The sequence below is a fragment of the Pteropus medius genome, unplaced genomic scaffold, assembly GCF_902729225.1.
Source record: "Pteropus medius unplaced genomic scaffold, Ma_sr-lr_union100, whole genome shotgun sequence".
Taxonomy (NCBI): Eukaryota; Metazoa; Chordata; class Mammalia; order Chiroptera; family Pteropodidae; genus Pteropus; species Pteropus medius.
In genome coordinates, this window is record NW_024352784.1 from 18,992,816 (window position 1) to 19,002,514 (window position 9,699).

Below are 9,699 nucleotides of genomic sequence, written 5' to 3' on the forward strand. Positions count from 1 at the left end.
AGGAGTGAGACTCAGGGCAAAGAGACCTGGAGAGCACTGGGAGCTTGATTTTATAGAAGTTACGCCTGGAACTTTTGGATTTAAGTACCTATTAGTTTTTATTGACACATACTCTGGATGGACTGAGGCCTATCCCACTAAGCATGAAACTGCACAAGTAGTAGCTAAGAAATTAGTATCAGAGATAGTTCCGAGATTTGGCCTGCCCATAACATTAGGGTCCGACAATGGCCCAGCGTTTATCACTGTAACTAGTCAAATTATGGCAAAACTACTAGGAATAGAATGGAAATTGCATTGTGTTTATAGACCATAGAGTTCAGGCCAGGTAGAAAGGATGAATAGAACTTTAAAAGAAACATTGACTAAGTATAAATTAGAAACCAGCGAAAATTGGGTAAGCCTCCTTCCCTTTGCACTTCTCTGTGCTAGATGTGCCCCCTATGTAAAAGGAATAACGCCTTATGAAATTATGTTTGGGTGTCCACTCCCTTTACTGCCCAAACTAGGAAGTAGAAAAGAAATAGAAGTACATAATCTGTCCTTGCTTAAGTCTTTGCAGGCTTTACAATCAGCCCGAAGAGATGTAAATCATCTGGTGTCGGCCACCAGAGAAGATGAGAACTTCTCCTTCCAGCCCCACTCTTATCACCCAGGTGACTGGGTCTGGATAAAGAAAGTGCAACCTGCTGCTCTTGAGCCTCGATGGGAAGGCCCGGTTCCTGTCGTCTTGATCACACCAACAGCAGTTAAGGTCGCTGGACCACGGCATTGGATCCATCACACCCGACTCAAAGTGGCCCAGCCTCCGGATCCTGACCAGCGATGGAAAGCAACGCCCACTGGAGATCCCCTCAAATTAAGACTTTCGCGGGTTTAATATTTTGACTTGCAGCTTGTGTAGCTGCCAATCCTCATCAACCCACATTGGTCAAATGGGACTAAAAACTACTACAAGGTCAGTCATGGTATGAAGGTTTATTTAATGCAGCCCCTCGGTTAACAACATTATTGTCATCTATTGCTGGACCTTTAATATTGGCTTTTCTAGGACTGCTGTTTGGACCATGTACAGTGAATTGCCTTCTAACTTATATTAAACAGAGAGTCCAGGCTGTTAAATTAATGGTATTATCTACTCAAGTAACAGGGGTACTTCAGTTGCCCCTAGTTTATAAGAAATCAAAGATTTGATATATGCCTGAAAACCAGTGGGGAATGTGATAGCCTGCTGAAATGTGAAAGGGTTAAAGGATAATTAAAACCTGAAACTGGACAAAGGAAGTCTATACCTTAGGCCTAGTTTCTGGAACCCCTAACTGCATTCTGTTAATCATGAAACTTGTAACAATGAGCTCATACGCTAACTGCCAATTTTAGCCTGTGTAACCCTGCTTGCTTGTGCGGCATGAAAAATAATCAATTGTATATAAGCTGAAAAATTATTGTTTGGCCATTGCCCATGGGAACACTGGCTATTGCCCATGGGAACATAGCCAATCACCCATAGGAGCATAACATTCTAACAATAGGCTTTCTGCTTCTGTGCTCCCTACTTGCACACCTGACCAGTTGGTTGACAGGTAGTGAATAGGAGAGAAATAGACCTTTGTGTTTAAGACAGAATGAGGAATGGGATTTAGGGCTTAAAAACCTTGTATGTTGGCATTTCGGGGCTGCTCCTTTGTACAGGACAGCCGCCGGCAAACAAACAGCCTTTGCGAGCACACTTGGTTTGGTGTATTCCATACAGGCCATAACAACAAGGCCTGCAACTCATTTTATGATGTTATGGCGTGAACGATTCTAAGACCTACGGAGCCAATTGAGATTAATTATGAGCTTTATTAGCCGGCCGGCGACTGACTCTCTACCACGCAGGGGTAGAGGAGATCAGCCCCGAGCTTCCAAAGGAGGCAGCTTATAAAGCCTCCAACTATATCCTTGAATAAGCAGATTACAAGAAGCAGAAGTTAGCCGTTAACGTTTTGTACAAAGATAAATGTATCTGGGGGAACTCTCAGATCAAACAGGGCCTAGTAGACAGTTTTATTATCTGCACCTTGGAATGTTGTGCTTCTCCTGGGGCTGGCGCCTGGAGATATCACCTCCCTGTGACTGAGTTTCTGCTCTCCCTGGGGGCTGGTGCCTGGAGATATTACCTCCCTGAAACCGGAGAATTTCTACTTTTATATTCCTCACTGGTTTTCAAAGGGAAATCAAATCATTGATTCTCCGACTTGGAGTGGTTGATAGTTTTTTCTGAGGACCATGAATTTTACTGCCTGGACCCGCTTTCTGACATAGGCAGTTATCCAATTAATTACACAGGGGCTAAATAGCAACCCCAGAAATACCAGCATTAGGGGTCCCGTGATGGAGGTAAGCAGTGTAGTTAACTAAGGGGATCCGTTGAACAAGTTCTCATACCAAGACCCTGTCCGCTGATGTTGTTCTTCTTTGTCACGGAGTTTTTGTTTGACCAGGGCTAAACTATTTCTAATAATACCTGAATGATTAGTATAGAATCAGCAGGTTTCACCCAGAGCCATGCAAAGACCTCCCTGTTTCAGGAAGAGGAGATCCAGTCCTCTCCTATTCTGTAAGACTACCTCTGCTAGGGAGTTTATGGAGGTCTCTAGGTGAGAAACCGATGTTTCTAAGTCTTGCAAGTCTTTGTCTACTTGTTGACTCAGGGTCTGGTATTTAGAATCCCCCGTAACTAAGGCTGTCGCTCTAACAGCGGTTGATCCTGCTACACTTAGGCCTACTAGTGCAGGTATTAGGATAGGCGCCCTCTTTGTAATGTGATAGTCTATGTACTGGAAATGTTCGCGGCCTCCTTCCCTGGAGTAGAAATACACTTGAGGGATAACGTGAACTAATACACAGAAGCCATATGTCCCCTGGGACCAGTAGTTGGAGCTGATACAGGGGGTTAGACTGGTATTACAGGCAAACCAGGTGCCTTGTGGGGCAACTAAGTAAAACAGAGGAGTAGTGTCCGTGGGAGTGATGCTGTCACAATTCTGGGCATAGGGTGAAGTGCTTAAGGGATAGCTAGTAGAGTGGATACAAGTGCCCTGGCCTCGTAAGTCTCCCAGAGTGAGCTTGGGGGTCTTACCCCAAGGGCACAAAGCGCTGCTATTGCTTACTGAAATATTCCTAATCTGGTGAGTAGAATTTCTAAAAGCAGCAGTAGCTCCAAGCCCTACATAGTATGGTGGGGCTGGGTTCAAGTAAAACCAGCAATCACTGGTGATATTAGGGTTAATCTGATTAACAAAACAAAAAATTGTGTTTAACATACTTAACACCGGATTGTGGAGTTGTGGTGGCCTTAGGATGCTCTGAATAGTAGGGGTGGTGGGGGTAGCACTTTCAAAGGAGTTAAGGGGCAGAGGTACTTCCTTTGGGGGCATGGGTTGAGGTAGAGATGGCAAGGGCAAAGGAATCAAGGGGTTTAGTAGGTGATTGGGTCCTATCGGTAGAGGTGAGAAGCGGCGGTTTACCTGCCATTGTACAGTGATGAGTATACCAGGATCAACTCCCGATACATATAACCGAAGGCCCCATGTTTTCCCTGTAGTCCAGGCCTGTGCATTTTATTGTTTTACAATGAGGGTTACAGGGTTACAGTTTCCTAGGTTAGTACATATAAACTGAATAGGGCGGCTGAGAGACATGTAATGTTCTTTCCCACCCAGTTCACTCTCTTGTGGTGCGATTGTTTCGCAGCCCCAAGAAGCACAACAATATTCACTTAGCTTAGCACATATGGGGCTTCCTTCCTGAGGACACATATAAAGCTGTGTTCCTTGAAGGCCTTTTTCCATAGCGAGGTTTCCGCACCCGTATGGGGATGACCAGAGTTGGCCCCTTGCCTTATAGTGAGCTTTGCCAGGCTGCCTGAGGATGGTACATAGATCTACATTGAAAATTGGTTGGCTAGAGGTATTCACTATGGAAATAGGAATGCCTGTCTCGGTTCTAGTTAACTCCCATTTATACACTTGGGGCCGGTGAGGATTGCTGGAGTGACAGTGAGTGACGTGTAGGAAGATAGAGACAATTAAGATGGTCCAGTCCGAACCTTTGAAAAGTCTTATCTTTAGTGGGTCCTCTGACCAACGTAGGGTTCATTGTTCCGATGTCTGTGGTGGATGCACAGCCTTGATCCTAGTATGGTGAATCCAATGACGATGCCCAGCTACCTTGACCACGGTGGGTGTTGTAAGGATGACAGGGAAAGGTCCGTCCCAGTGGGGCTCAGGAGAAGCAGGCTGTACCTTCTTTACCCAGATCCAATCACCTGGAGCGTGGTTGTGTGGCTAGACTGGATGCTGAGCGGTTGTTCTGGTGGCAGAGAATAGTTGGTGGGTCTCCTGCCGTGTGAGATGGAGGGCCTGCGAAGACCGACTCCTTCTGAGACGAAGCTACTCCTATCCGTAAATAGAGTAGCGTCTGGGTTCGGCTAAGGGCTGTCTGTCAGGTCCGGTCTGGTGCAGGTGACATTCTCTATGACCTCAAGACAGTCATGTAGGGGTTGGCGAGGGTCATCGTCAGGCAGTAGGGTGGCTGGGTTGAGTGTGGCAGTTTTCAGGAACCGTATGTGGGGTGGGTTGAGAAGCAGGACCTGACGCTGGGTGATTCGAGCATTGGAAATCTACCGGTCCGGTGGACTGCGAAGCACTGACTCAACTGCGTGTGGGGCGATGATTTGGAGGGTCTGCCCTAGTGTCAATTTTAGGGCTTCCTTAGTGAGGATTGCAGTGGCAGCGATTGCCCTCAAACAGTTGGGCCATCCTGCTGCCACATAGTCTAATCTTTTGGAGAGGTATGCAACTGGTCGCTTCCAGGGTCCTAGGGTCTGTGTCAGGACCCCTTTCACGATTCCCCGCACCTCGGTAACAAAGAGTTGGAATGGCTTTTCCAGGTTAGGCAGGGCTAATGCAGGGGCTGTGGTTAGGGCTGCCTTCAGGGCTTCAAATGCCTTCCTTTCTTCCTTTCCCCAGGCTAGGTCCTCTCCTTTCCCTCTGGTACTGGTGTACAGGGGCTTAGCTATTTCTGCGAACCCTAGAATCCAAAGCCTGCAGTAACCTACTGCTCCCAGGAACAGGACCCTTTTTCCTTTCTGTAGATTGTACCCTAGATATGTCGCTTGGGGAGTGTAAAGCTGAGCCTTCTTAGCAGACACCTGATACCCATTCTTGTTTAACTCCTGGAGTAGGTCCTCAGTAGCCTGTTTACACACACTGTAATTCTGTTTCAGCCGCTAGCAAAAGATTATCAACATATTGTAGAAGTACGACCTCTGGGTGCCTCTGGCAGAATTTGACTAAGTCCTGACTTAGGGCTTCATTGAATAGGGTTGGGGAATTCTTGAAGCCCTGATGCAGTTGAGTCCAAGTCAACTGTCCTGAGTAAAGTCTGTCTGGGTCTTCCCATTCAAAAGCAAAGATGGGCTGGCTAGCCTTGGCCAGCGGCAGAGTAAAGATCTAGGACAGTATATACTTGATGACTCAGGGGTAGCTGGCTGAGAAGAGTGTAAAGGTTGGGGACCGTTGGGTGGATGGTCTCAACTCGCTTGTTGACCTCCCTGAGAACCTGGACAGGTCGGTAGTCATGGGTGCCGGGCTTCTGTACTGGGAGCAAGAGAGTATTCCAGGGGGAGTGGCAGGGAACTAAGATTTTTGCCCCCCTCAACCTTCGAATATGGACAGCAATACCCGCCTGGGCCTTCTGACTGACAGGGTATTGACGTACCTGGGCTGGAGTAGCTGAGCTGGACAGAGTCACTATAATAGGAGGATGATGTGCTGCCAGGCCAGGGGGACTTGTTTCTGCCTAGACACCAGGAATCTTTTGTTGGAATTCGGTTAATAGGGGGTTTGTAGGTAAGGCTCCCGGTGAGTTTATTAGGGGCTCCTCTAGCAAAAGATATTCCTCAGACAATGGGCAGGTGAGTAGAATGGTTGGTGGGCCTGACCTGACAGTCAATTCAGTATGCCTTTCCTTGAAGGAAATTGTGGCCTGTAACTTCTGTAGCAAATTTTTTACCCAGCAGCGGGTACAGGCATTCTGGTATAACTAGAAATGAATGAGTAATTGTTCCTTTTCCCAGATCTGTTATCCTGGCTGGGGTCCAAGGGTAAGATTTCCTTTGTCCAGTGGCCCCTCGTATAAGTGTCTTTTCCTTTGAGAGTGGGCCCTGGGAGCTCTGTAGGACAGAGTAGGTAGCTCCTGTGTCTACCAAGAAGTTCACAGGCTTGCCCTCGACTTGTAAAGTTACCTTGGGCTCCCGGGGGCTTATAATATAAGAGCCCCGACCTCCTCGTTTTGCGTCCTCGAAGAGGACGAGGGGGGCCTTCTTCTTGGGGGCTTGTCCTTTTCCAGGACACTCATTCTTCCAATGTCCCTTTTTCTTGCAATATGCGCATTGGTCCTTCTTTAGCCCGACTCTCCTAGGTCCATCGTTTGCTCTGGGTGCCTGTCCCTGGCCTCTGCCTTTTCCTGTTGGTCTCTTTGGATTGGCTCCTTGCATGGTTGCAAGCAGGACCTTGGTTGTCTTCTTGGTCTGTGCTATATTTACCTCATCTCTATTGTTGAATACTTGTTGGGCTATCTCAACTAGTTCAGACAGGTTCTTTCCTTCAAACCCTTCCATCCTCTGCAGTTTCTTTCAAATATCTGGGGCCAACTGACAAAGGCTAAATTCACAGCCCTCTATTATTAGAGTCCTCTGGGTCAATAGGAGTATATAACCGGTACGACTTTAAAAGTCGTTCCAGGAACGCCGTCGGTGATTCATCCTTAGCTTGGATGACCTCGCTTACCTTAGATAAGTTAGTGGGTTGTCGGGCGGCAGACCGGAGGCCCTGGAGCAGAAGCTGGTGATACCGTTGGAGAGCCTCTTTATCTTGGTTGGAGTTGGGGTCCCAAGGCGGACAGGTGTTCGGGAAAATATGCTGGATGCGGGCCGGATCGGTGGAAGGCTGCTCGTTGGGCTCTAATACCATCCTTGCAGCCTCCCTCAGGATTCATTCCCGCTCCTCTGAGGTAAACAGGACCTGGAGAAGTTGCTGACAATTGTCCCAAGTTGGCTGGTGGGTAAAGAAAATAGTCTCTAGGAGAGAGATTAATCCCTGGGGTTTCTCTGAGAATGAGGGGTTTTGCTGTTTCCAATTGTATAAATCGCTGGTGGAGAAAGGGACATAGACCATGAATGGCCTCTGCGTTTCTCCCCCAACCAGGGGTGCCAATTGCCGGAGCGAGGCCAGGACTGCTGCCTGGTTCGAGGAATCAAGAGCAGGGTCAGGGTCTTGTGGGGGCCGATACACAGCTCCAGTGTGCGTATGGGGAGGGCTCCAGAGAGGTTCTGCCTCCCGGATGGACGGAGACAGGAAAGGGTTACGAGGGGAGTAAGGGGGAGGAATAGTGATCTCGGGGTCCTCAGGGAGTTCTTGTAATACAGGGTAAAGAGAGTTAGGTGTCTGTCCGGACGGTTTCTCCTTTTGCCCCTTCAGTGCTGAGAGAAGGATAGGCTTGGGAGTCACCCTTGACTCTTGACCACAGCGGCAGCCCTTCAAGTACTTGGGGGCATCAGAAATGATATCGACCCACACATCGATATATGGAGCCTGATCAGGGTGGCCAGGATCTCTGTAGATGATATCTCCCACCTGAAAGGCTGCTTGCAGCTCAAGTGACCCTTCTGAAGGCCACCCTGTTCCAAATGTGGGCCACTCTAACTGGCAGAACCTTTGGAGGTCGAAGGGAGTGACATTAGCTCCGTAGGCTTTGGCTCGTTTCTTAAAATCCTTAAATTGGTTAAGGAGGCACTGCAGGCGGGTAGGACGATTTGAGGAGGAAGCCTGACCCGTGTTAGTAAAGATAGGCAAGAAAAGAGAAAATCCCCACAAAAGCCAAATAAGCCAGGGCTAGGATCAGCCTCTGACCTAACGCCTAGTCAGGCAGGGCCACGGAGGCCAGACTTAAGGAAAGAATCAAACTAAGTAAACTTATGAAGGCTAAAGCAATAGGAGGGTAACAGTACATTCGGCCGGTCTGGACAGACAGACACAATACAGACAGACAAGACAAACTACAGGTAACACAAAACGCTAGCGCACCAGAAAACTGAATACCTGGAGTCAAGTCTGACGTCTCAGACCTTGACCGGACTAGGGAAGTATTGCTGCGTCCAGCCTTCCACTAGTTCTCTTTAGGGCCCACCGACAGACAGATCCAAGCGCAGTCTTACTCACCAGTGAAGCTGCTCCAGATGGCTCGTGCCCAGTTGTTACAGAATTAAACCTTTTTGTCCACTTGCCATCCTGGGCGAGTGCCCAGTTGTTACAGAATTAAACCTTTTTGTCCACTTGCCATCCTGGGCGAGTCTGCCTGGCGTCCGGGGCTGAGGAACATCTCTCAGCGGCCATCCCCTGGATGGGCAGGTCCTCGCCCAAGGCGGCTGGAGTTGCGGGTCTTAGGAGATCTCCCCCGCTGGAGAGATCTTGCTGGGGCCTCCAAAAGTTATGGCATGAACGATTCGATTCTAAGACCCATGGAGCCAATTGAGATTAATTATGAGCCTTTATTAGCCAGCCGGGGACTGACTCTCTACCTGCAGGGTTAGAGGAGATCAGCCCCGAGCTTCCAGCAGAGGCAGCTTATAAAGCCTCCAACTACATCCTTGAATAAGCAGATTACAAGAAGCAGAAGTTAGCCGTTAATGTTTTGTACAAAGATAAATGTATCCGGGGAACTCTCAGATCAAACAGGGCCTAGTAGACAGTTTTATTATCTGCACCTTGGAATGTTGTGCTTCTCCTGGGGCTGGCTTGACGACTGCGTCCAGGGCAACTTGGGTGTGCCTGTGCGGACCCAGGTGAGAAGGGTGAGGGTGAGGAGGGGAGAAGGCAGGAGGGAGTGTGCTGGAGGCTGCAGACTGAGCCCACCCTCCACTGCCCAAGAGGTGCTGGTCTACTCATTGTTATGAAGGTGCCCAGGGAGGAGCTAGGCAGGAAGAAGGACAGACAAGTTACTGGGGGCAGGACTTTCCAACCCCCAGCACCAACTCCTTCATGGTGCTGAAGGAGCCAATTGCCTCTGCAGGTGTGGGCTCAGAACAGCTGGGCAGCTTCTTTTAGCAGACCCTGCTTGGGAGTGCTGGGGGTGCCACTTCTGTTTGGCAGATGGGGACACCCCCTGCCTCTTTCCTCCCCCTAGGAGGGGGCAGTGGGATCTCTCTCTTGTTTCCCTCAGATCCTGCGGCTGCTGCCCTGCCAGGAGGCTGAGAGGCAAATGGATAGGGCCGGGGAGTATGGCCACACTGGGTGAGGGGGCACTCAGCGATGGGAGGCTGTTGCACAGGGAGCATGGGCTCAGATTTGGACTTTAGAAATCCTCTCTGTGCTGTGTGGACCATGACCGAAGGCCCAGGGTGGAGGCAGGGCAGCTGGTCTGGAAGCTGAGGTCCTTCATGCCATCCAAAAGCTTGGTGGTGGCATAAAAGATGCAGGAGGTAGAGCAGCAGCATGACAGCACTTGGCGATGGAAGGATGGGGTTAGGATGAGGAAGAAGAAAGACTGCAAGGGATCTGGCCTGAGGTGGGGAGCTCTGAAGGAGGGCAGTTGAGGGAGAGGTGACTTTAAGCTGTCTGGACATTTCTTGGTGTGGAGAGAGGGGAGACCTCG

General features: G+C 49.2%; 1 long non-coding RNA gene across 1 annotated transcript; it reads right to left on the reverse strand.

Moving 5' to 3' along the window:
• Positions 1-6,743: 6,743 nt before the first annotated feature.
• Positions 6,744-8,617, reverse strand: LOC120590070 (uncharacterized). Its single transcript, XR_005649644.1, has 3 exons — positions 8,370-8,617; positions 8,268-8,316; positions 6,744-7,126 (listed from the first exon to the last, which is right to left on the reverse strand). It is a non-coding gene; the product is annotated as an uncharacterized LOC120590070 (long non-coding RNA).
• Between the last annotated feature and the right edge of the window lie 1,082 nt (positions 8,618-9,699).